The sequence below is a fragment of the Artibeus jamaicensis genome, unplaced genomic scaffold (assembly GCF_021234435.1).
Source record: "Artibeus jamaicensis isolate MK-2021 breed Jamaican fruit bat unplaced genomic scaffold, CSHL_Jam_final contig_476, whole genome shotgun sequence".
NCBI lineage: Eukaryota > Metazoa > Chordata > Mammalia > Chiroptera > Phyllostomidae > Artibeus > Artibeus jamaicensis.
In genome coordinates, this window is record NW_026521853.1 from 578,385 (window position 1) to 604,356 (window position 25,972).

General features: G+C 38.3%; 1 pseudogene; it reads left to right on the forward strand.

The window, feature by feature from the left end:
• Window positions 1-575: 575 nt before the first annotated feature.
• On the forward strand, window positions 576-24,674 carry LOC119039048 (general vesicular transport factor p115-like; annotated as a pseudogene).
• The last annotated feature ends 1,298 nt before the right edge of the window (window positions 24,675-25,972 follow it).

The window sequence follows — 25,972 nt, forward strand, 5'->3', positions numbered from 1 at the left end:
CTAAGTGGCCATGTGTGGAGGTGACTTTGCCCGCAAGTCCCCTCATCTGCCACAGATGAAAATAACACTACAAAGACATGATCTGTTTGGGGAGGACAGGTGGCCAGTCTCTCAAAGGAGAAAGGCCAAGAGCCCCTTCCTCAATGGCTTAAATTGGGTCTACACCACCTCCCCCATCACAGGTTTTCAGGCTTAAGTGGATTAGAGCCAGGAAACGCTTCTTCCACAGGACATGGGGACTGTGGCTATGTCAAAATAGCCAGGGGGTAGGAGTCCATTGCTCCCTCTTTGTTGCAGCCCCCTGAGTCCTTCCATTATGGCCTCCCAAGTGATTGGGTCTGGCTTAGGTTGCCCCTCCTCTGAGGAGTCATACCAGTCTCTGACTATTCGACCATGCATTGGGGGCAGGGGAGTGAGCAGAGGCAGCATTTGTTACCAGAGACAAGCTTTGTCTCCTTGTGGCTCACATTTCAGAGGTCGTTCACTCATCCATAGCCATGGTAGGCAGTTACAAACCAGGCAGAGCAGTTCCCAACAGCAATGACCTGCAAAAGTGTGTCTTTTCCATTATATTGATGACATTCCTGAAACCAGACAGAGAGGTTCCCAACAGCCATGACCTGCAAAAGTGTCTTTACCATTATATTGATGACATTTTACTAACCAGTGATTCTCTTGAAGAGTTAGAGAAAGCAGTGGTGCAAGTGTCGTCACACCTGAAGTCATGTGGCTGGGCAGTCAATGAAGCCAAGCTGCAAGGGCTTGGGTTCTCTGTCAGATTCTTGGAGATTGTCTGGTCAGGTAAGACAAAAGTCATCCTTGATGTGGTGATAGATAAAATTCAGGCATATCAGAGCCCTACCACTGTGAAACAGCTCCAGACATCTTGGGACCTGCTGGGTTATTTGAGAGTGTCCCTGCCCCACCTTGCTCAAGTTATCCACCCCTTGTATGCTTTGATAAGAAAAGGAATGAACTGGAACTGGACCTCGACCTTGGAATAAGCATTCCAAAGAGTGAAGGGCATCATTAAATGTGCTTTACATGCTCTGGATCCTGCCAGATCTGTGAGCTAGATGTGCATGTAGCACAGGAAGGCTTTGGGTGGGGTCTGTGCCAGTGATCAGAACTGCTACGTCAACCTCTGGGTTTATAGTACTCCCTGATTGAAAAGCAGCTGCCTGCAGTGTATGCTGCCCCGTTGGCCATGAAGGCTATACCAGGGACTACCCCAATGAGAGTAAGGACCACTTATTCCATTGAAAGCCTCGCAGTGGGAGAGTTCAGATGTCCGTGTTGGCTAAGTGGGGCACTTATCTGCAACAAAGGAGTACTCCATCAACTAGCCCCCTACAGGCTGACTTGCAGGAATTGCTGGGTAATGTTACCTATGTAGATAAAAAAATCTACTGCTCCTGCTCTTATAGCCCCCTCCATGAACGGCAAGCACCTATTCCCTTAGACGCATGGTATACTGATCTGTCCAGCAGGGGTCAGCTTGCCATGTGAACTGCTGTGGCCAGTCAGCTAGAAACAGATACTACCTGGTTTAACATTGGAGTAGGTCAGAGTAGCCACTGGGCATAACTTCAAGTTTCATGGTTAATGGCTGCCAGTGAAGTACTGCCCCTGATGATTTGCACAGAGAGTTGGGCAGTGTGCCAGGGGCTAACATTATGGATCTGCACGCGGCATGCAAATAAATGGATGGTTATGCATAGGTCATTATGGTGGTAGGCCTTGTGGCAAGACCTCTGGGAATTAGACCACCAGAAACAAATAACTATGTATCATGTGACTGGCCATGAACCCCTTACTTCCCTTGGGAATGATGAGGCTGACACTCTAGCCAAGGTGTGCTGGCCAGAAATGGTGCCTGTCAGACTATAAGGAACAGAAGTTGCCTAGCAGCTGTACCATCATTTCTTACATGCTGGACAGAAGACCTTGTGGTCCACTGTAAAAACTTGGGGATTACATGTTACCTTAGCAGAGGTACAGGAAGTGTGTGAGACCTGTGTTGTCTGCTCGTGAGAGCATCTCTGAAGGCCTGTGGGAACTACTGGGCAAGTGGTATAGGGGTGGGGGTGTACCTCTGACCTGGTTGCAGGTTGACATAATTGGACCCTCACCTAGTTCAGAGGGGTGTAAGTATGCAATCACATGTGCGGATATGGCTACTGGACATTTAGCTTCTTACCCCGCATGGCACAGAGATCAGAAAGTGGTAATCACTGCACTGGAGCACTTATTCGCTGCTTATGGGCCACCCTTGATCATTGAAAGTGATCAGGGGATGCATCTTACAGGGGCCTTGTGCCACCAATGGGCCTGAGACCTACAGTTGACTGGAAGTTTCATGTGGCCTATCACCCCCAAGCTGCCAGGATGATCAAACAGTACAAAGGTCTCTTAAAGCTGGGCCTGTGAGCCTCAGCTGCCACCCCTACACTGGGGGTTTAGACAAAATGCTGTGGACTCTCCTATGAACTCTTAATGAGAGGAATCGAAGGGGAGGCCCAGCTCCATTGGAGGTGTTATTACACTGGACCGCTGCTCCAGTTCAACTGCAGGTACAGACTAAGGATGTTTTGCTGAAACCAGGCATAGGGAAACAAGAAAATATTATCTTGCCAGCTCCCAAGGGCCTGGAGAGAGGGCAAACTTGGACGCTTGGACATGGCCTTGGGAAATAAAAGCCTCCCACTTGTGTTGGGTGGCTCTTGTTGCCCCTTGGGGACAAAGGGTGGAGAAAAACTTGCAAATAGTGTTCTGGGTAATTGAGATATGGCCCCCAATCTTAAAGGTGGCATACCCAGGGTAAGCAGACCACAGAGTCCTTCTCTGTGGCACCTTCATGATAACCTTATGGTTCATTATGAGTTCTCCACTGTTGTTACAAGTAGATGCTGAACCTACAGCAAAAGATATGGTATTTGTACCCAGGAAGCCTCTCTCCATCAGTCACTCTCTTATCAGTGACCAGAAACTTGCTTGTATATTTTCTGAAGGTCATGATTTGCCATTGTTAGTTCCAATAACTTCTTTGTCTTTTCACCCCTAGGTGCAAAGTAACACCTTAGTGGACTGGGTACATTCCTATGCCTCAGTGGCTAACCAATAGGCATACTGGCTCTATACTGAACTCCCCCTGAGTGTGTCTGCCAGCCTCCCATGTCACATCTCTCCAGCTTCTGTCTCAAATTGGACTTGGTTACAGCACCAGTGGAATAGTGCACATCGCTTGTGGAATACAACCTAGACTGACATCCACTCTTGGGTGAAACAGCATTATGACTGGCCTTGGCTATTAGGCACCTACTTTGTATGGGATGGCGCAGGGTGGCTCACAGCTGAGGCCATGGAGCTGGCTAGACTAGTTGCCCTTTGCATTGGAAATCTTCAAGGACAAGCCCAGGTGGGCTGGATTCTGACAGGTCTTTGTCTCAGACTCTAAAGCATTCCTGGGAGGCACAGACTGATGCATGGGCTGCAGTTCCCACTGGGGCCCTCTGGGTATGTGGCTCACATGAGTGGCCTTACCTGCCTGGAAATTGAACTGGCTGTTGTACCTGGGGATGACCCTATTTGCCTGTTTGAGTTCATAAAACTCTTGCAATGTGGCCAACCAATTGGGAAGTGTTTAAGGCATCACACTGAGTAATGTGTACTTCCTGGTGGTATTATCCATTAGATGTTTTTTCTCCTCAAGTTGCTTTTAGAGTCACTGAGACTGAAATAACTGTTTTGACTTGGTACAGTGCTTGTGCAACACATGATTCCTTAAGCCTCTTAAGTGTGGAAGTGTATCAATTAAAGAAAGTAGCCTTGCAAAATTGTATGGACTTAGATATGCTTGCTGCATCCCAAGATGGGGTGTGTGCCCTGGTAGAGGATGAATGTTGTGTATACATTCCTAATGTCCATCACAATGTGAGTCAAGCTTTGTGGGCATTAGCTTCTGATATCTGTGCTATTGAATGCCTGAGAGATGATCCCTTGCAGGAATGGTGGGCATTCCTAACCAATGAATGGTGGCAAGTCCTTGCTGTCTTGGGCAGCAGTGCTTGTGTTTTGGTTGCTTGTTGCTGTAGTTTATAGTACTAACTACATAGGTACGTATATAGGGTCAGGGCTCTGCCTTCCTTGCCTATGGACCTTTGTGGAAGACACCTTCAAATAAATTGTATAGTGAGGAACCCAGAAGTGATGAATTGTAGGGTAAACAAAGTCAGTCTGACTCCCTCACCCAGATGTCCAAGCAGTATTCCCATAGACTTGGGAATGGGCCTGTATGTGTAGAATCATGCTTCGTTATATAATATCTTGGCATTCTGTCATCTCTGTGTGCATTTAGTATATAAGGGAGTTGGGACTTCCGGTAGTGCAACACATGGCTTATAGCATGTATGCATCTTCCCACCCTTGAATAAAGGCATGGGTGGCTCCATGAATTTTTTTCCATCTGCCCAAATCCTGAGTGAACCTGCCTGGCCTTGAAAGGCTGCAAGACAACTGGGATGGATAAAAGCAAGCCATAGCAGCATGGCTATGTTTTAAGGAAAACACTGTGCCTGCAAGGGTCAGAAGAATTTCTGCAGACTGACACAGGAGCTCCTGGCAGAGTCTAAAATAATAATTTTTCAAACGGGTTACAAGTATGTCAGAACAAAAGGCACCTGGTCACTGTGTATTTTATCACAGTCATACATATAGGACATAATAATAGCAATTGAAACTGTCAGTAGAAAGACAAGTATACAATTAAAACATAAATAAAATCATAGATTCATATAAAGGTACATTAAATCAGCCTTAGCTATCCCAGTTAATTTTTGTTTAGATTTTTTACTCTCTACCATATATGTGTGCAACATGATATGCTTAACATGTTAAATAACATAATTGTGATATAATGTTATCTTGCACTAGATGGAAACTCCAAAAGTTCCAGGGCCCATGACTATTTGCCTGAAATAGTTCAGAAATGTTCAATTACTGTTTATTGAATGAGTGAATATTGACTCACCTATTCCAGCTCTCATACAATTTTCCTCCATGTTCAGGGGTTAGAAGAAAATTAAGAACAAATAATTTAATCATTCTCATAATTTAATCTTCACATAATTTAATCATTCTCCCCAACTACTTTTAATTAATTTTATATATAAAATTAAATAATGATTATAGAACATATTTGGAATATAATGAGAGGTTAGTTTCCTGTCACTTTAAACAAAGATACAGTTTAGTCTTAGAAGGTCTCAATAGCCGGAGATTCAAGCAAGTTTCTCTGAAGGTAGAGCCAGGAGCAGCATGTTGGAGCCCCAAGCAGCTGGCATGGCCCTAAGCAGCCAGGTGGCACCTTGCTGGCAGGCAGCAAGGCTCTTAGCATGGGGGCATCCTGGGAGCTGTCAATCAAGAGTGCCAGGAGGGACCATGGGTGAGGGCACAGCAGGAAGGGATCCCATGGAGGAGCCTGTGAAGAAGCACTGCTGACCCGAGGCCAAGAAGCAAAGAAGCTCCTGTCAAAGGGTCCCAAAGCACAGGTCACTGCTATGTGAATGATCGTCTTCAGCAGATATACAGGTGGCACCTGTAGATTTTGCCCTTTTATGAGATCATCAAGATCCTGGGCAAACTACAGCCTGTGGGGAAGCAGTAGTACCTGAAAGCCAATGGGAGAAGCAGCAGTACTTGAAGGAACTGAGAGCATACCAGCAGTTGGAGGTCTTCAAGATGTGGACAAAGAAGATCCATGAAAAGAACGTAAAGAAAAACCACTCAGGCTCCATGCTCATGAATACTCTCTTGAATGGACAAGAGGTTTGGGGACTGTGATGACATCTCTGCCTTTGACACCCGCATTTTCACTGAAGAGTTGTTGGACTAAACAAAGAGCAAGAGGCAGACCTGCTGTGTGCCTCCGAAAAGATGAAGCTTCCCCTCAGAGGAGCAAAAGGCAGAAAGTGGTGCTGCAGAGACACTCACAGAACAGGAGGGTCAAGCAAGGGCCCAGACAAAGCAGGAACTGCTGCTGGAGGACCAACAGATGCAGCAGCTCCATGCCCTGTGCCAGGCACTCACTGCCAACTTTTCGCCACTGACCTGGATGGGCACCTGTGAGAAGGCCACTATTCAACAGGCTGAGCTTACATGTGGGCAGGTGGCAAGAAGTCTGTGGAATGTGGCCCAACCACGCACCAGAAGCTCATTATCCACATCAGGAAGATTTGGGCCCAAGTCCTCCACCCAACACCCCCCATACAGAAAACACCAAACTCTGATTATGGCCTCTTTCCCCACTACCACCCCATGGAGAAGGGGTAGGGGTCCACCCACTAGAGCCAGGCTGAATCCCAAGCCTTGGAGGCTTCACCCCTCCTAAAATTAAATCTCTCTAGCATCTCTCTAGCTTTCAACATCCCTTGAGAAAAAATCTCAAACCCAGAAAAGCCATTCACCATGCACAATACACATAGAAACTAAGACCTCACAGAGATGTCACACTGTAAGGACATGGGGACACTACACCTGAATAGCATAACCTCGGACAGGGGGGCATTCACAGGAGCACACACACCATGTGGGGAGGATGACACAGGCTACAGTAATCTTCAGAATCCCTCCCCCACCTCATGACACAGAGCAGAGAAAACCTACACCTGACACACTTGGAGGGACTCCCAGAAGTTGCTGACCACAATGCCACACACAAGCAGGCATAGTGAAGGACAGCTCTCATGCTCTCATGCTTGGGTGAAGGTCCTCTACCTGTGACCCTGAAATTCCTGCAATCCAGAATGGTGAGGGGGCTGGTGCTGACCCCATTGCCCTTCTTCAGTGGGACCCTCATGGAAGTAACTTCTATGCTACCACTTAATTTGGATTTTTTAAGCTAAAATAGTAGAATTTGAATTTCAAAGGAAATTAAAAATGAAAATAAAAAATAATTAAAAACATCTCCATGTTACTTTTGTTTATGAATATGATACAGTCTATTGAGCACTATGCAAGTGTTCCTAGAGGGAAAAAAAGACCAATGTTCCTAGGGGAAAAAAAAGACTGAAAACTAGGCAAAATATAAGGACTAGAAGAAAAAATAACTTTTTTTTAATCAATATCAGAGAGGTGCTGAAGCAACTATACTAGGAGATCTAAGAGTCCTTAGGGAGGGCAAATATAGGTATGTTAGTTTATAATCAACAATCACAATATTCTAGGCATAGGGCAAGAAGTTTGTAATCCAGGCTTTGTTAGTTCACAGAAAAACAGAGAGCTCCTAGTGATGTCCTGGGATTGGAGATAAAAATTTGATTTAAAGGGCAAGATGCTAACTACTTAGAAACTAAAAGTAAAAACAACAACAATAACAAAAAGGAAACAAAAAAACTAAGATTGACACACTGCTATTTTTCCATATAAGGGAAGCCATATAATTTAGAAAGTTAAACATAAATAGAATGTACATAAATATGTAAATGAGCAGATGTAAAGATGTTATGTAAAGAATTTACATGAATATTTCAATGAGTAGATCAGTATATTCAGCAATTCCATTATACTAAGAAAAGAATTATATTTCAGGACTTACCAGAAATACCATAGGGTTACACCCAGAATCTGGACCAAAAAAATATTGACAAAATTTTTTTCACATTTTTAAAATTTTGTTCAAATACAGTTGTCTCCATTTTCCCCCTACCACTCTCCTCACCCCAGCCATCCCCATTTCCCATCATTGATCTTATCCAACTACATGCTCCTGAAAATCCTTCTCCTTTTCCCACCCATTATCTCCTCCCGTCTCCCCTCTGGTTACTGTCAGTTTGTTTTCAATTTCAATGTTTATGGTTATATTTTGCTTGCTTGTCAGAATTTTACAAACAGTTCACATTAAGATAATTGGTCCCTAATGTGTCTGAGTAGAATATAATATAGTAAACTCTCAAAATGGAAGATTTGTCTTTAGGCATATGAATGTAACAGAAATAAGAGCTCTTTTAAATTACTAACATTAATATGGTCAATAAAATGGAGAGCAAGGTACATATAAAAATATCAGAAAGACAGAAAATCTCTCCAAAAAACAATATCCTATAAAATAATCAAATGGGTATTATAGAATTATAAACTCAAAAGCTGAAATTAAGCACTAAATAAACTTAACAACTGAAGACAGGGTAGTAAAAATCAGTAGAAAATCAGATTGTCAGATTAACAGAAACCATCCAAGCTGAAGCATTAAAAAAGGAAAAATCATCACAGTAAAATGATCTAACATGAGGATAACTGGGGTTCCAGGAGGGGAGGTGGAGAAGAAATATTCAAAGATGTAAGAATTCTAAATATTCACAAATTAGTGAGAATGTTTAACCTACAGCTTCTAAAGACTCAACCCTTTCCAGATAGAATATTAGGAAAAGTGAATTGCACATTGGAGAGATTTGCTTTATGTGAAAGTAATAAGCCAGTAAGACATTTAAATAACAAATTTAAAGTTCTGCAGAAAGTAATTCACAACACAAATTCATCTATTTAGTCAATGAAATCCCAAACACCCAGAAGATGTTTTGTGAAAATATGCTGATTGTAAATTGTGTGTGTAAATATAAACCTAAAATATGCAAGCTGAGTTCAACTTAAAGAAACAAAAATAGGGAACTTACATGACCAATTATCTCAACTTGGAATGATAATTGGTATAGCGTGGTGTGGCACAGCAAACAAATGGACCAATGGAGCATAACTGGTCCCAGAAACAAATCCGATTACATATGCATCATTTCGTTTAAAACTAAGGAACTACAGAATTCAAAGGAAAAAATACAATATTTTTTATACATGGACTGGAGACCAGAACCAGAACTCAACATGAACATTATGTAAACCCTGGCCACTCATAGAAAAATACAGCTGGATACAGAAGCTACTTCAGAATTCCTCAATTAACCCAGAGGGCAAGGGAACACAACATTCCACTTGGACCACCTTTTAGAGTCAGATTCTCAGGTCTGGCATTCTTGAGCTGGTCTCACAGAGACTTGGTAATTTTTTCATCAGGGCACAAAAAACTTCTCCCATGCACTTAGGAAACTTTGCAACAACCAAATATCAGAGCTGTCATCTCTGATTACACATATTAGCCACCTATCATCTACATTTTGAGTCTGAAAAACTTTGAACATAGCCACTGATTCACTCTCAGCATACCTTCCTTATACCAGGAAGGTACGAGGGTCTGGGACAAGGAGAACTGTCCAAAATCAACCACTAACTATTCCTCATGCCAACTAAGACAATTAAATACCCACATACTAAAAAAATGGTGTTGAGTAAAAGGCAGAAAACTGTACTTGAACAACAATTAAAAAAATGATGTTAATATTCTGTCTCTATCATACGATAAAATCAATTCAGGCAAATAATGGTTTCATAGGTCTCATTTTGCAAAAATCAGTTAATTGATATGTTTATAATTTGTATAATTTTCCATTGGCATCAATATTAATCTTAAAATGTTTGCATATTTCCTCCCAGTTCTTTTACTGTATACAAATTTTCATATTTTCCCAGATTATACAAAATGTACCTATAACATGTAAATTCATACTTTCTGATTATAAAATTATTGCTCAGTCATTATAGAAAATTATTTTCAGTATATGTATATACATTGTATGCTTAATTATATAATTGAGTTAAAAACGTAGGTCGATCAGCCCTAGCCAGGTAGCTCATTTGGCCCAGTGAGCCTCATTCTGAAATGCTAGGGTTGCGGATTAAGATCCCCGGTCAGGACACATATAAGAATCAACAAATGAGCCCTGAGCTTGGTAGTCCTCATGAATCACCAAGATTGTGTGTTTGAGTGTCAGTCAAGACACATACAAGGGGCAACCAGTGAATTCATGGATAAGTGAAACAAAAAACTGATGTTTCTCTCTCTCTCTCCCTCTTCCTCTCTTTCCCTTAAACCAACTTAAAAAGTGCAGGCTGACTTTTTTGTATTTTAAATGACATTTTATTTAGGTTCAGTTGATATACAACATTAAATTAGGTAGTGATTAGGCATTCACATACATCAGGAAATGATCACCTTGATAAATCTGATACCTTCTGAAGACACTATAATTTTTACAATATTATTGACTATATTCCCTATTATATATTTATATCCCCAAGACTATTTTCTAAATCCAATCTGTACTTCTTCATTTCTTCCCCTTTTTTATTAAATCTTCCTTGCATCTAGCAACCATCAAAATGTTCTCTGTATCTGTGAGTTTGTTTCAGTTTTATTTGTCTGTTATTTTGTCTTTTAGATTCCATATAAAAGTAAAATTATATGGTATTTGTCTTTCATTTTTCTCCCTTATTTCACTTATAACCAGTATAATACCCTCCATACACACTGCTGCAGATGGCAATCTTTAATTCTTTTTTTTTTTTTATGGTTGGGTTATATTCCACTGTATGTACATACTACCTTTTCTTTATCTATTTATCTATTAATGGATACTTAGGTTGCTTCCATATCTTGGCTAATGTAAATAGTGCTCCAGTGAACATCTGGATGTATATGTCTATTTGATTTAGTATTTTGTGCTTCTTTGAATAAACACACAGAAGTGAAATTGCTGTGTCCTTCTTTGTCTCTTATAACCTTTGTTTACAAGCCTATTTTATCAGGTGTAAAAAATGCTACCTCGCCTTTTTTGTTTGTTTGTTTCTATGTTCATGAAATATGTTTTCCATCCCTTTAAATTGTCTGCATGTGTCTTTTGATCTGAAGTGAGTCTCTATCTTGTAGATATCTTGTAGATAACATATGTAAAAGTATTGTCTTCTTATCCATTAATGTCTTTTAACTGGAGCATTTAATTAATTTACATTTAAAGTTATTTCTGATATGTATGCAGATATTGCCATTTATTATTCATATTTTTGAACTTTGTCTTTTATTAAAATAAGTTTCTTTAACATTTCTTGTAATGGTTTCATAGTGATGAACACTGTTAGCTTTTTCTAGTTTGGGAAATTTTTGTCTGTCCTTTGATTCTATCTTTTCTTTCTTTCTTTCTTTCTTTCTTTCTTTCTTTCTTTCTTTCTTTCTTCTTCTTTTTTATTAAATACTTTTGAATTTTATTATTGTTCAAGCACAGTTTTCTTCCCTTTTCCCCAACCCATCCCCACCACCCCAGCCATCCCCACCTCCCTCCCCTGTTTCCATTCCCCTTGTTTTTGTCTATGTGTCCTTTAGAATTAGTCCTATAAATGCTTCACCCTTTTCCCCCCGATTAACCCCTCCCACCTCCCCTCTGGTTACTGCCAGTTTGTTCTTAATCCCAATGTCTTTGGTTATATTTTACTTGCTTGTTTGTTTTCTTGTTTATGTTCCAGTTGAAGGTGAGATCATATGGTATTTGCCTTTCACTGCCTGGCTTATTCATGTAGCATAATGCTCTCCAGTTCCATCCATGCTGTTGAAAGGGTAGGAGCTCTTTCTTTCTTTCTTTCTTTCTTTCTCTCTCTCTCTCTTTCTTTCTTTCTTTCTTTCTTTCTTTCTTTCTTTCTTTCTTTCTTTTTCTTTCTATAGAATTCTGTTTTATAAATACACCACTCATTTACTGATGGGCACTTAGGTTGCTTGTAGCACTTGGCTATTGTAAATTGTGCTTCTATGAACATTGGGGTGCATGCATTCTTGGGGGGCAGCAACATAAAATGTAGCAAAAATAGTATCTTCAACAAATGGTGTTGGGAGAGCTGGACAGCTATACGTAACAAAATGAAACTTGATCACCAACTTACACTGTACACAAAAATAAATTCAAGATAGATAAAATACTTAAATATAAGTTGTACTAGAGGAAAACATCAGCAGGAAAATCTCAGATATTCCACACAGTAATATTTTCACTGATATGTCCCCTAGAGCAAGAGACATAAAGGAAAGAATAAAGAAATAAGATCTCATTAAAATGAAAAGCTTCTGTATGGCTAAAGAGAAGAGCATTAAGTTAAAAAGACAACCAACTGTATGGGAAAACATATTTGCCAATGATACCTCAGACAAGGGGTTAATCTCCAAAATATACAAAGAACTTACACAACTCCAGTCTAAGAAGACAACCAACCCAATTAAAAAATGGGAAAAGGACTTGAACAGACACTTCTCCAAGGAAGACATACAGAGGGTCCAGAGACATATAAAAAGATGCTCATTATCACTAGCCATCAGAGAGATGCAAATTAAAACCACAGTGAGATACCACTTCACACCAGTGAGAGTGGCCACCATAAACGAAGCAGCAAACAAGTGTTGGAGAGGTTGTGGGGAAAAGGGAACCCTAGTGCTCTGTTAGTAGGATTACAGACTGGTGCAACCAGATTGAGAAACAGTATGGAATTTCCTCACAAAACTAAAAATGGTACTGCCTTTTGACCTGGCAATTCCACTGCTAGGATTATATCCTAAGAACCCTGTCCTTTGATTCTAAATGATAGCTTTGCTGGATAGAATAATCTTAGTTGTAGGTCATCACTTTTCATCACTTTGAATATTTCATGCCAGTCCCATCTGGCCTGCAAAGTTTCTGTTGAGAAATTAGGTGGCAGTCTTATAGGAGATTACTAACTGTTTTTCTCTTGTTGCTAAGATTATTTGGTTTTAACCTTTGACATTTTAATTATGATATGTCTTGGTACGAGCCTCTTTGGTATCATCTACTTTGAGACACTCTGGTCTTCCTAGACTCTCTTGTCTTTCTGCTCTTGTATCTCTATTTCAGTCACCAGGTTAGAAGAGTTTTCTGTCATTTTTTTAAAATACATTTTCAATTTCTTGCTGTCTCTCTGCTTCCGGTACTTCTATATGTGAATATTAGTATGCCTGATGCTGTCCCAGAGTTACCTTAAACTATCCTGTTTTAGGATTAATTTTTCTTTTTGCTGTTCTAATTGGGTGTTTTCTGCTCCCTTATCTTCTAAATCTCTGAGTAAATCCTCTGCTTCATCTAATCTAATGTTAATTTTCTCTAATGTATTCTTCGTTTCAATTTTTGTATTATTCATTTATGATTTGTTTTTTTTTTGTTTTCTATCTCCATTTTATACTTCCTATCTCTTTGTTCAAGTTCTCATTGACATCACTAAGCATCCTGATAACCAGTGTTTTTAACTATGTGTGTGGTATATTACTTCTCTCCATTTTCTTTATTTTTTTTTTCTGGAGTTTTGTTCTGACCTTTCCTTTTGGTAATATTTCTTTTCCACTTATTCCAGCTGTGTCCCTGCATTTGTCTCTATGTATTATGTAGAGCTCGTACTTCTCTTGGCCTTTGTAGAGTGGCCTTATGTAATATGTGTCCTGTAGGGCTCAATGGCACAATCGCCCTGGTCACTTGAGTCCTGTGCTCCAAATAAACTTTTTTTTTCAAAATTTTATTGTATTATTTTCAATTACCATTTAGTCTCCTTATACCTCATTATCCCCACAATCACCACACTGCTGGCAATGTCCACATGTCCCTTTTCTTTTTCATCAATCCCTCCACTTCCTACCCTGGCTGCCTTTTCTGTCATTCTGCCCTCTAACTACGAGTCTGTTTCTATTTTGCTTGTTAGTTAATTTTGTTCATTAGATTCCACATATCAGTAAAATCACATGGTATTTGTCTTTCCCGGACTGGCTTATTTCACTTAGCAATGTTCTCCAGGTCCGTCCATACTACTGCTAAAGGTAAAAGTTTCTTATTTTTGATTGCTGAGTAGTATTCCATTATGTAAATGTTCCATGGTTGTTTTATACACTCATCTATTGATGGGCACTTGGGCTGTTAGTTAGTTCCATATCTTGGCAGTTGTATATAACACTGCAATGAACATAGGGGAGCTTATGTTCTTTGGAATTAATATTTTGGGTGCATTTGGGCATAGTCTCAGAAGTGGAATTGCTGGGCCAAAAGGCAGATTCATTTTTAATTTTTTGAGCTATCCACAGTGGCTGCACCAGTTTGTATTCCCACCAACAATAGAAAAGAGTTCTCCTTTTTCCATATTCTTGCCAGCGCTTGTTGTTTGCTGATTTATTGATGATAGCTATTCTGATAGGTGTGAGATGATATCTCATTGTGGTTTTAATTTGCATTTCTCTGATTAGTGATGTTGAGAATCTTTCCACATGTCCATTGGCCATCTGTATGTCCTCCTTGGAGAAATGTCTATTCAGATCTTGCAGTCATTTTTCAATTTGGTTATTTGTTTTCTTTGTTGTTTTATAAATTCTTCATAAATTTTGGATATTAACCCCTTACCAGATGTATCAGCAAATATCTTCTCCCATTCTGTGAGTTGTCTTTTTATTTTGTTGATATTTTCTTTTGCTGTGTAAAAACTTTTTTAGTATGATATAATCCCATATGTTAATTTTTAATTGTTTCCCTTGCCTGAAGAGATATGTCTGATAAAATACTGCTATGAACAATGTCTGAACTTTTACTATGTTTTTTCTAAGATGGTTTCATGTCTATCACTATCTAGTTCTATTTTTCTGCACATTTCTGTTCAGTTTTTCCAACAACTTTTATTGAGTAAACTCTCTTTAGCTTGTTGTGTGTGCTTGCTTCTTCACTTGAATATTAATTGACTATTAAGGTGTGAGTTTACTTCAGGGCTCTCCATTCTGTTCCACTGATCTATTTGTCTAGTTGATGCTGGTACCATGCTGTTTTAATTAGTATGGCCTTATAATATAGTTTGATATTAGGTATCATGACTCCTCCAACTTTATTCTTTCTCAGGATCACTATTGTTATGTGGGACCTTTTGTGGTTCCATATAAATTATTGAAATATTTGTTCTAATTCTGTGAAATACCTCACTGATATTTTGATAGTAATAGCATTGAATCTCTAGATTGTTTGGGGTCATATGGACATTTTAGTGATATTAACTCTTCCTATCCATGAACAGAGTATGTGCTTCCACTTATTTTTACCTTCTTCAATTTCTTTCATAACTGTCTTATAATTTATTGAGTATAGGTCTTTTACATTCTTGGCTAGGTTTATTCCTAGGTATTTTATCATTTTTTGAAGCAATTGCAAATGGGATTACTTTATTAATTTCCCTTTCTGTTAGTTGATTGTTGGCATATAAAAATGCAATTGATTTATTAATATTGCTTTTATATTCTGCTACTTTGCTGAATTCATTTATCAGTTCTAGTAGTTCCTTTGTGGAATCTTTAGAGTTCTCTAGTATAGTATTATGTAACATTCAAGTAAAGACAGTTTTACTTCTTCATTTCTAATTTTGTTGCCTTTTATTTCTTCTTTTTATCTGATTGTTGTGGTAAGAATCCCAGTACTATGGTGAATAAGGGAGGTGAAAGCATACATCATTGTTTTGTTCTTGTAAATAAGGGGAATACATGTAGTTTTTTACCATTGAGTATTTGCCAATACATCTGATAAGGGGTTAATATTTAAAATGTATGAAGTACTTACAAAACTCAACACTACAAAAACAAGCAATCCAATTAAAAAATGGGCAAAGGACCTGAATAGACACTTCTCCAAAGAGGACATACAGATGACCTGTAGACATATGAAAAGATGCTCAACATCACTAATCATCAAAGAAATGAGAATTAAAACTACAATGAAATACCATCACATACCTGTCAGAAACACACAAGTCATTAATAAATCAAGGAACAACAAGTGCTGAAGATGATGTGGAGAAACGGGAACCCTCTTGCACTACTGGTGGGAATGCAGGCTTGTGCAGCCATGGTGGATAGCAGTATGTAGATACCTCAAAAGTTGAAAATGAATTTACCTTTTGGCCCAGTAATTCCACTTTGGGAATATATCCAAAGGAAACCAAAGTACTAATTCAAAAGAATATAAGCATCCCTATGTTCATTGCAGTGTTATATACAATCAAGGCATGGAAGCAGCAGAAGTGCCCAGCACAAGATGAGTGAATAACACCCATGAGATGTTTGCACAATACAACACTACTCGACCATAAAAAAAGAAGAAAGTGTTACCCTTCACAACAGTATGGGTAGACCTAGAAAACATTATGCTAAGTGAAATAAGCCAGTCAGAGAAAGACAAGTACCATGTGATTTCACTCATAAATTGAATATAATGAACAAAATGAACTAAAAAGCAAAACAGAGATAAAACTCATGGATGGAAAGCTGACAGTTAGTAGGACCGGGAAGGATAGGGGTTGGAGGGATTGAGCAAAAGGGAGAAGGATTCACGGACAACAATGTGGAGTTTTCTGGGAAGAGGATTGCGTAAGGTGACTAAATGGCATTGGAAATAAAATACAATAAAGATTAAATACAAACAAATGAATAAAAGTAGCATACCCTTACAAACAACTATAGGACAATGAACTTGACAATCTGGAAAAAATGCATGAATTCCTAAAAACATACTCTTCCAATACTGAGTTAGTAACAGACCAATTTCAAGCACAAAATTGAAGCAGTAATCAAAAAAACCCCAACAAAGAAGGAGCTACTACCCTTTGCAACAACGTGGATGGAACTGGAAAGCATTATGCTGAGTGAAATAGGCCAGGTGCTGAAAGACAAATACCATATGGTCTCACCTTTAACAGGAAGCTAAACAACAAAACAAACAAGCAAGCAGAAAAAAAAAACAAAGACACTGAAATAGAGAACAAGGGGACAGTGACCAGAGGGGAGAGGGAAGGGAAGTTAAGGGGAAAGAGGGGGAGGGATTTGGAGGAACAAATAGGAAGGACACAGGAATGAGAACTAAGGGGGGTGGAAATGGGAGGGAGGTGGGGAGCAAGGGGCAGGGGAGGCTGGGATGGGATAAATAGACAAAAAATTGTACTTGAAAAATAACTAAATTAAAAAAAAAGAAAAGTCTAGAACAGATGGCTTCATAGGTGAATTTTGCCAAACATTGAAAGAAGACCTAACATTTATTCTTCTCACTGTTTCAAAAAATTCACTCAAAACCATAAAAGTCGTAGAGGAAAATATAGGCAATAAAAATCTCTAACACTTCTTACAGAAACATTTTTCTGTGACATATCTCCTGTGCAAGGGAATCAAAAGAATATATACACAAATGGAACTACATCAAACTAAAAAAGTTTTTGAAGAGCAAAGGAAACCATGAATAAAACAAAAAGATAACCTAGTTAATGAAAGAAGAAATTCACCAATGATACATCTGATTATGTGATTAATATCCAAAACTTGTAAACAACCCATACAATTCAACACCAGTTAAAAATGGGAAGAGGACCTGCCTACACTTTATCCAAAGAGGACATACATATGACTAATACACATATGAAAATGTGCTGAAGGTCAATAATTATCAGAGAAGTTCAAATTAAAACCACAATGAAATATCACCTCACACCTGTCATCATGGCTGCAATCAAGAAATCAACAAATTGTCCTGGCTCATATAGCTTAGTGGATTGAGCACTGGACTATGCACCAAAAGGTTGCTGGACTGATTCCCAGTCAGGTCATATGCCTGGGTTGCAAGTCAGGCCCCCAGTAGGGGGCACGAGAGATACAATCACACAGCAATGTTTCTCTCCTTCTATTTCCACCTCCCTTCCCCTCTGTCTAAAAATAAAATCTAAAAAAAAAAGAGAAATCAACAAACAAAAACAACAAGGGTTGGCAAAGATGTGGAGAAAAGAGACCCCTGTGTGCTGTTGGTGAAGATTCAGATTGGTGCAGTCACTATAGAAAAAATATATAGGTTCTTCAAACAATTAAAAATGAAGCTGTCTTTTGGCCCAACAATTCTACTTCTGGATGGAAACAGACACGCACACTCACTCATACACATATAATCCCAAACCACTGACAAATGAATAAGGAAGCATGGTACATATATAGAATGGAATATTACTTGACCATAATAAGAATAGAATATTACTATTTATGACAGCATGGATGAACCTAAGGAGTAATATACTAAGTGAAAGTCAAGTCAGACAGAGAAAAATATATAGCATATAATTACACTTATATTTGCAAACTAAAGAGCGAAATAAATGGATAGCAAATTATACACAGACTCATAGATACAGACTTAAAATAAAAAGAGGGAGGGCAGTTAGGAGACTAGGTGAAAAAGCTGAAGCAATGAAGAAGTTCCAATTAGCAGTCATAAAGTTGTCATGGGATGTAACATACAGCATAGGGAATATTGTCAATAATATTTTAATAAATATGTGTGGTGCCAGCTGGGTCCTTGAAAGATTAGAGGAAAACCAATTTCTAAAATATAATTGTCTATCCACTATGTTGTATAACTGAAACTAATAGAATTTTACATTTAATGTAAATGGCAGTTGAAAAGTAAAAAATAAAGATAATGATAACAAATAGGATGACCCGTCAATTAGTTAAATAGACATGCCACAATCCATTCCTAAATAACAGTCATATTTAAACAGTAGACTTTTGCATGTGGATAAAAGTAAATAAATCTTTATCCATTACATAAATATCCATAAAGACTGAACTTGATTTTATTTTTTAACATTCCAAGCCCATAAGATGGTGCTTGCAGCAGTATACATGTTCACATGTTGTTTAAAATTATTTTATTCCTTCATTTTCCTTGTTAGTCCCATAGGTTATACTTGAGCTTGCTATGATACTCACCATTCTTTCTGTCTCACTCAGCCATTTTAAATTTAATGCTTCCAAGGTGTCACTGATAACTGCTAGCATTACCAGTGGTGACTATAAATTTGGTCATTGTACCCGCTTTTAAAAATTTCCTCTCTAAAATCTTTGTTCTAACTATCCTGAGATCCAAAAGATATAAAATATAGTTGTCAAATTTCCTCAATAATAGGGGATGCCTATTTATGACTCTTGCAGTCCTGGTAGGCAGCATCTTACTCAGCACAAATACAAATATTCACATGTTTATATGTTTTATATTTAAATAACTTTTAATATGTAAGAGCATTAGCCAGGTAAGAACATATGGTTCCTTTGTGGAAAGTATAATAACAGATGATTTTATATTTTCATTTCTCTCATGGCAACAATTTGGATTCTGTCCTGAGAGACTGACAATAGCCAGGTGATATAAGACAATAGAACACTGATCTAAAACATCTGCAGCAACCAACCCAGGAAGGCAAACAAGAACCTCTGCAATAATTGGCCCAGAACAATCAGAATTTGGCCAATGACCACCAGCTTCCCTAACTTTTGCCTCTGCTTCCAACTCAGGACCACCTAGAAAAAGACAAATAATAATGCTCTCAAAATCAGTTACATAAATGTTGTTAATCTAGTTTGCCTTCCTTCTACTTCCCATGTCAATTACCTCTAATCAGAGGTTAACTGAGACCTTCCTTTTTTTTTTTTTTTTTCACTATAAAATAGCATTTCTACACCCTGGCTGCCTTTGAGTCTTTGATGGCAAGTAATGATTTCTGAGACCCATGGTATAGCAAGCTCTGAATAAACAGCTTCTATCCCTTTTAAGGTTGTTTCCATTTATTTCTACAGTCCTAAAGCTGTTCTATTTTTTTCAATGTCTCATGGCAGACCGAGAATTAAGATTAATGACAGAGTGGCTTTGTTTTTACAGAAAAGAATTATCAAAGGGGTTTTTATCCACTTTAATTTACTGTTTTAACTCTTCCCAGCATCACACTGTTTATAAAGTAACGATGTAATGATATAGTATGATAGTTTCAGTAATTGATTTAATGTGCATGGCATTAATATGAAACAATTATTTGTATTCCAGATATTCTAATCGTTAGGACAACTGCAAGAAGCAAAATTTTCTCCAATAAACCTGATCAAAAAATTTTTTTTAAATTATATAATGAAACTTTGGCAAAATCTTTTGTAAAACATAGACTAGAACAAGAAAAACACCAGGTAAAAATCTGAGCAAAATTATTTTTCCTACAATTAATGGCTTCAGATAATTATAATTTATATTCCATACCTGATCTCATTTAACAGAAAAACAATTAAAAGAAAAGTGAAAATGTGAAATTTATTTCTATTTAAAACTATTCATAAACTTCAATTACATGGAACTGTATCTTTGCTTTTTTAATGTAGTTTGGATAGAAGAAAAACTCCCCTCAATTAAGGAACATTTTCTTCTGCTTAAAGCTTCACCTTAATTTTCTGTCTTAACTTCCTGCTTCCTCAGTACTGACAATGAACATGAGTAAAATGACTCCCAGATTGTAACTGAATATTAAACCACAAAGTTCATTACAATTCTGCAGCAATTAAAATGTGTTTATTTAGAAATCAAAGCAGATGTACTTGATGAAATAATACAAGAAAGAACCATATAAAATGGCTAAACAAGGCCATGCGCATTTTAACAGGCATACAAGTTTGCCCCAGAGATCTTGTTAAAATGCTGATTCTGAATCAGCAGGTCTTCGATACTGCTGGAGAGCCTGCATTCCCAGCAAGCCTCCAGGCGATGCCAAGGCTGCAGATTGCATTGTGAGTATCAAGGCTCTTAGTGGCATTCAATTAGGGAGTGGGAAATAACATGCAGATATGTCTTGCAAATGTTTTAGATGGACAAAGTGAAAACTCTAGTCTCAGTTTCCTTCTCCACATATGTGGAAACTCTTACTACTTACAGGGTCCATTGTAAAAAATTACACAAAAACAATTAAAGTGCCTAACTCAATATCTGGTATATACTAAGTACATTTTGAATGCTGGTCATTGCTGTGACCCCGCTTTTGGATTGAGTTTTAATAAAATTCCTGATATAAAGTACAAGTTCACTATGTTAAGACATTGTTGTACATTTTACATGCATTATTTAACAATTCAAACTATTATTAATCCCTATTTAATGGGTAGGAATGAGAATCACTGAGAGGTTATCTAGGATAGAAATTGAGAGGACAGGGGTTCAAATCCAGATAGTCCCATTCTAGAGCCAAAAATCCTGAACTAATATAAAACACTAAACCATTACATTAGATTCACGTGGCTCAGAGATTTAACCGTGGTCAAGCTTTACTAAACAATGTCAAGAACACAAACAATTAGAAGACTCACACAAAGCAAAGATGTCAATAACTCCTCCCAAGTTTCTTCTCATGTTGGTTAAGCCTCCCTGGCCCTGAATACATGAAGTTTCTAAACAAGTTCACAGGCTCACCTCACAAAAGGCCACAACATAAAATATCTCCATTTAGTACTCCAGAGGGTTATTATAACAACACCAGCACAACACTTTCCAGGGAGTCATGCTGATGGATTCTGAGTAACCCTTCAGGGACATCCTGCTTAGGGACATCTGTCACCAGTTCAAAGATAAATTCTCTTTCTCCTGGGCAAATATCATGTGTTCGCGTACAAAAAGGTAAAGTTAAAAAGAAGATTGGTATAGGTGACATGTTTATCGCCCATCCACTCACCTCCTCAAATTCAGCTCACCAACCAACGGTGAAAGGAAGGAATGGTTCAGAGACCAGATGCTTTAAAACAGTTTTCAAACCTTTAACTAAATAGGCAACAGAACCACTCAAGAGTATACAGCATATGTGGTTTGAAAAGCTAGCCCCTTAATAAATGACGGTGACAATACAATTCATAAACACAGCAGCAGGGTGTTTAAGGGCTTAGAGGGCTAGAGTGGCTTATGAGTAAGAGGCAGTCGTGGCCGCAGAGTACAGAGTTTAGGCTTGGGGACTGACTCATGTGGGGGGTGGGGAAAATTTTCTTTTCTTACTGAGCTTGTATACCAGTGGGTGAATGGCAAAATAAATTTCTTCTGTGGGGTAATGAGAGATCAGAGCACCAGACCCCAGAATACAGAAGACTGACAGAGCAACTTCATCTACTTTACTGGATAATGGGAGAAATGCCATGTGTGTTCTCAAATCAGTATCTAAGAAATATCACTTGGAAGTAGTTATTCAAAATATAGAACATTGTATCCATGTTCTACAAAAGATCATTTGAATTCTGAAATAATATTTTATGACTTGGACACACTATATGATAGCTTATGATGACTAAGAAGAATTAGAAGAAAATTCCACAAGACAGAGTGTAGATTTGGGAAGCCAGTTTATAGAAATTTTCATTAAGCATCAAGAAAATGTTTCTTATTATCTTTATGGGAGGAGTTTGATTTCCACATCCGTAGCCCTGGTGTGAACTTCTTACTTCTCTTTAAAACACTTAGGTGCAGCATATTATTTTAGTTAGTCGGAAGGATATTTCATGATTGATGGACTTATTAGCAGATTCAGTTACATGTTACAGGAAGTTATATGTAATGATGGTGCCTTACTGCTACAGACACTGACAAGAAGTAATGGAGCAATCCAGGGAGTTGTTGCTTTTGAAAATGCTTCTAAGAGACAACTGAACACCATTACAAAGGAGGGCAAGAGTGATGAAGGTATAGTAATAGAAGATTGCCTGATTTTGCTCCAAAATTTATTTTAAAAAACATCAATTTCAGTCAAAACTTTCTTTATTGTTGGTCAAGTACATTTGTCTCCATTTTCACTCCACCTTAGCCCTCCCACCCCACCCATCTCCACCTTCCACCCTGGAACCTACCCCCTTTGGCTTTGTCCATGTGCCCTTTATTCACGTTCCTTGATGGGCCTTCCCTTATCTTCCCCCATTATCCCTCTTCCTCACTCCTCTCTGGTTACTCTCAGTTAGTTCTTTATTTTAATGTTTCTGGGAATATTTTCTTTGCTTCTTTGTTGTGTTGATTAGGTTCCACTTATAGGTAAGATCATATAGTATTTGTCTTTCACCACCTGGTTTATTTCACTTAGCATAATGTTCTCCAGTTCCATCCATGCTATCATGAAGGGTAGGAGCTCCTTTTTTCTTTCTGGTGCATAGTATTCCAAAATTTTCTTAAGGAAGGCTCATATAGTCAGTGTATGAAACATTGGTTTGAAAATGGTGATGAAAATTCTGACTGGTCTGAACAGAAAATAATGGGTCTACAACTAATGCTACATCTCTGTTCATGTCCTGGTATCTCCCACCAACCCTCCTAGGACTACCAGTAGCTGCCACAAAGCCATGTTCCAGTGTTAGCATATTGCAGCAGTTTTCCACCATTCTATTGGCTACTGGAGTTCCTGCTGAAGAGAAGAAGAAGTAAACATTAGAACAGCATGATAGTGTTGTGACTCCCTACAAAAATATAATTCAAGAGAAAGGTCTGCAATTTGAGGAATTAAAGCAGCAGATTTCTACATCAAAATGTCAAAACAAACAGCTCCAGACAAACAGTCACACAGCAGGTATCTCAGATTCTGCAGCACAAGGATCAGCACAATCTTCCTAAAGTTCAGTGAGGAAAAGACAATCAGCATCAAGGTTCTTACAGTGATGGGACTCAGGTAAATGTCATTCAACTGCAAGAAAATGATAGATAGTGAGAGGAAACAGAAGGATTAAACTAAGTAAGAGTTAGGAACTCTTCTATTACAGATATGAATATACTACTGTTAAATACTATACTGATTTAGAATGTAAAAGAATGAGATGGATCTTTGGAAGTATTCATAGAAAAGGGATAACAGTGATTAGATGTGATGAAAGTTTGAGGAAGGGGAGGAGAATTATATTCAAGGGGGACATACATGTAATTAGTTTATGGGTATTTTTTAAAAATTTAATAAGACTATATTCCTACATTTATGAGTTACTTGTAGAATCAAAAATAAATTTAAAAAATTTTCAATGATAGGAGAAAAAAGTAATTAGGAACTTTTACAAAGTTAATTGATTGTTAAGAACTCTTCGATTTAAAAAAAAAATTGAAATCTTCCCTGGCTGGTATGGCTCAGTGGGTTGAGGGCCCCAGCCCGAGAACCAAAAAGTTGCCAGTTTGACTCCCAGTCAGAGCACATGCCAGGGCTGCATGCTTACAGACAACCCATTAATGTTTCTGTTTCTTTCACACATTGCTGTTTCTCTTCGTCTCTTTTTTTGTCCCTTATGCTGCCTCTAAAAATTAACAAATAAAATCTTTAAGAATTAAAAAAAATTAAAACCTTCCGAAACATTCCTAGATAGAAATGAAGCAACAGCTTCAGCTAGAGATTCTGAAACAAATTGCAGAATTAAAACAAGAGCTGGCAACATTAATGTCTCAGCTAAATTCACAATTTGTGGAGATCACCAAACTACAGAAAAGCAGGAGCTGTTACAGAAAATAGAAGCACTTGCACAATCTGTTCCTCTACCAGGAAAGAATAAACTATAATAGCTACAAAAACTACTGATGTAGAGGAAGACTGCCGGCATTATTACAGGATACTGAAGAATTATAGAATGAAATAAAAGCTTTGTGTGAGGAAAGAACTGCCATTAAAGAGCAGCCAAACTCATTTAACAGTATCCCTGTCATTTTACAAAATGAGAAAAACCAGCTCAAGGTGAACATTACAGAATGTAAAAAAAGAAGGTCATCTCCTTGTGCAGTTGGCTGATCGGGATGAGAAAACATTGTCATTAAAGAATAAACTCAAGGAATTCTGTAAACCAGAGGAAGAAGAGGATGAACTTAAATCTACAGCCAAGATGATAGGATAATGAAGAGAAAGATGATGACAAGGACCGGGGTAATGTCCAGCTTTAAAATCTGTAGGAATAATATAGAATATTTTGTACTTTTGAACATGGAGTCTCAAGACAGTGCTTTGGTTTACCTCCACAAAAAAAAATTAATAAGCCAAGTGGAAACATTCACCATAAGACCAAATTTTACACATGTTGAAAACTGATAAAACTCTAACTTTGTGCAGAACATGAATTTTTATTGAAATTCATGTGAACCATCTCAAGTATAAAGTATAAATTTTAAAGATCTCCAGACACCAAAAATATACCAGTTTAAGGCTCGTGGTGGCAGTGCTATTTGCCTTAATTCACTTGTTGACATAAGTCCATAATAATAAAATGAAAGGTTATTATTTTCACTTTTCAGATTTTGTAACTTTAAGTACTAACACTGTAGGAGACCATTCTGCGTGGCGTGGCTTCAGCTCCCACTCAGAGATGCACAGGAGCCACACCCACGGATAGGTTCTCCCATGGGGAATCATGCCTGAAATGTGCCTAGGCCACTTTGAGTCTTGCTTTTTGCTAAAAACACTCCCTCACCCGGATTTGTGGCAAATATTTACTGCAAAGTAACTTCCTAAAATCCATGCTAAACCTTCCAAGGATGAGTGTAACCAGTTCAACCACTTTTCCCTTTTCATTTGCAAATATCCTCCTTCTGTGATGTGATTAGGCTACTTTGTTGTCTGTAAAAGGTAACCACCTAAAGCGAACCTGTGCATAGTAAATGAGGACCTTCAGGTATGTGCCAAGGAACCCAATAAAGGTCGGGTCACAGCAAGGGCCGCGGCTTTTGTTCCCCTTGAGAGAAAAAGCCATGCCCGCCCTTTTCCTCCACCGGACTTGGTAGTCTGTGTGAATGTCTCATTTCATCCCTAAAGACGCGGACACTGTGAGTCAGAGTCTGCATTATAACACGTTTGATTTGATGTGTCTTGGAATCATTGTTTCTAAATTCAGTATTCCAGTTCTTACCTAACATTTACTTTTAAAGAAATGCAGTTATTTAATGCAAGATAGCACGGGCAAGAGGTAGGTGGGCCGGATATACATCATCAGCCCTCCACCCAGTGTTGCTCCTGATATGGCAGGATAGGACAGTTTATAATAAGTGCCTTGACACCTGATATGACTGTATTCAGTGCCTCAGCTAAGAACAGGAGGATGTTGACACAGTGTTAAGGAAAGTTTCTGAAAAACTTATGCAACAGTGTGGTTGGTTTTGGTTTTAAGCTAAATGTTAAAACAAAATACTAATTAACCAGCCATGCTACTCAGATTTAGTTCTGTTGTTTAATTATCATACAGCATACT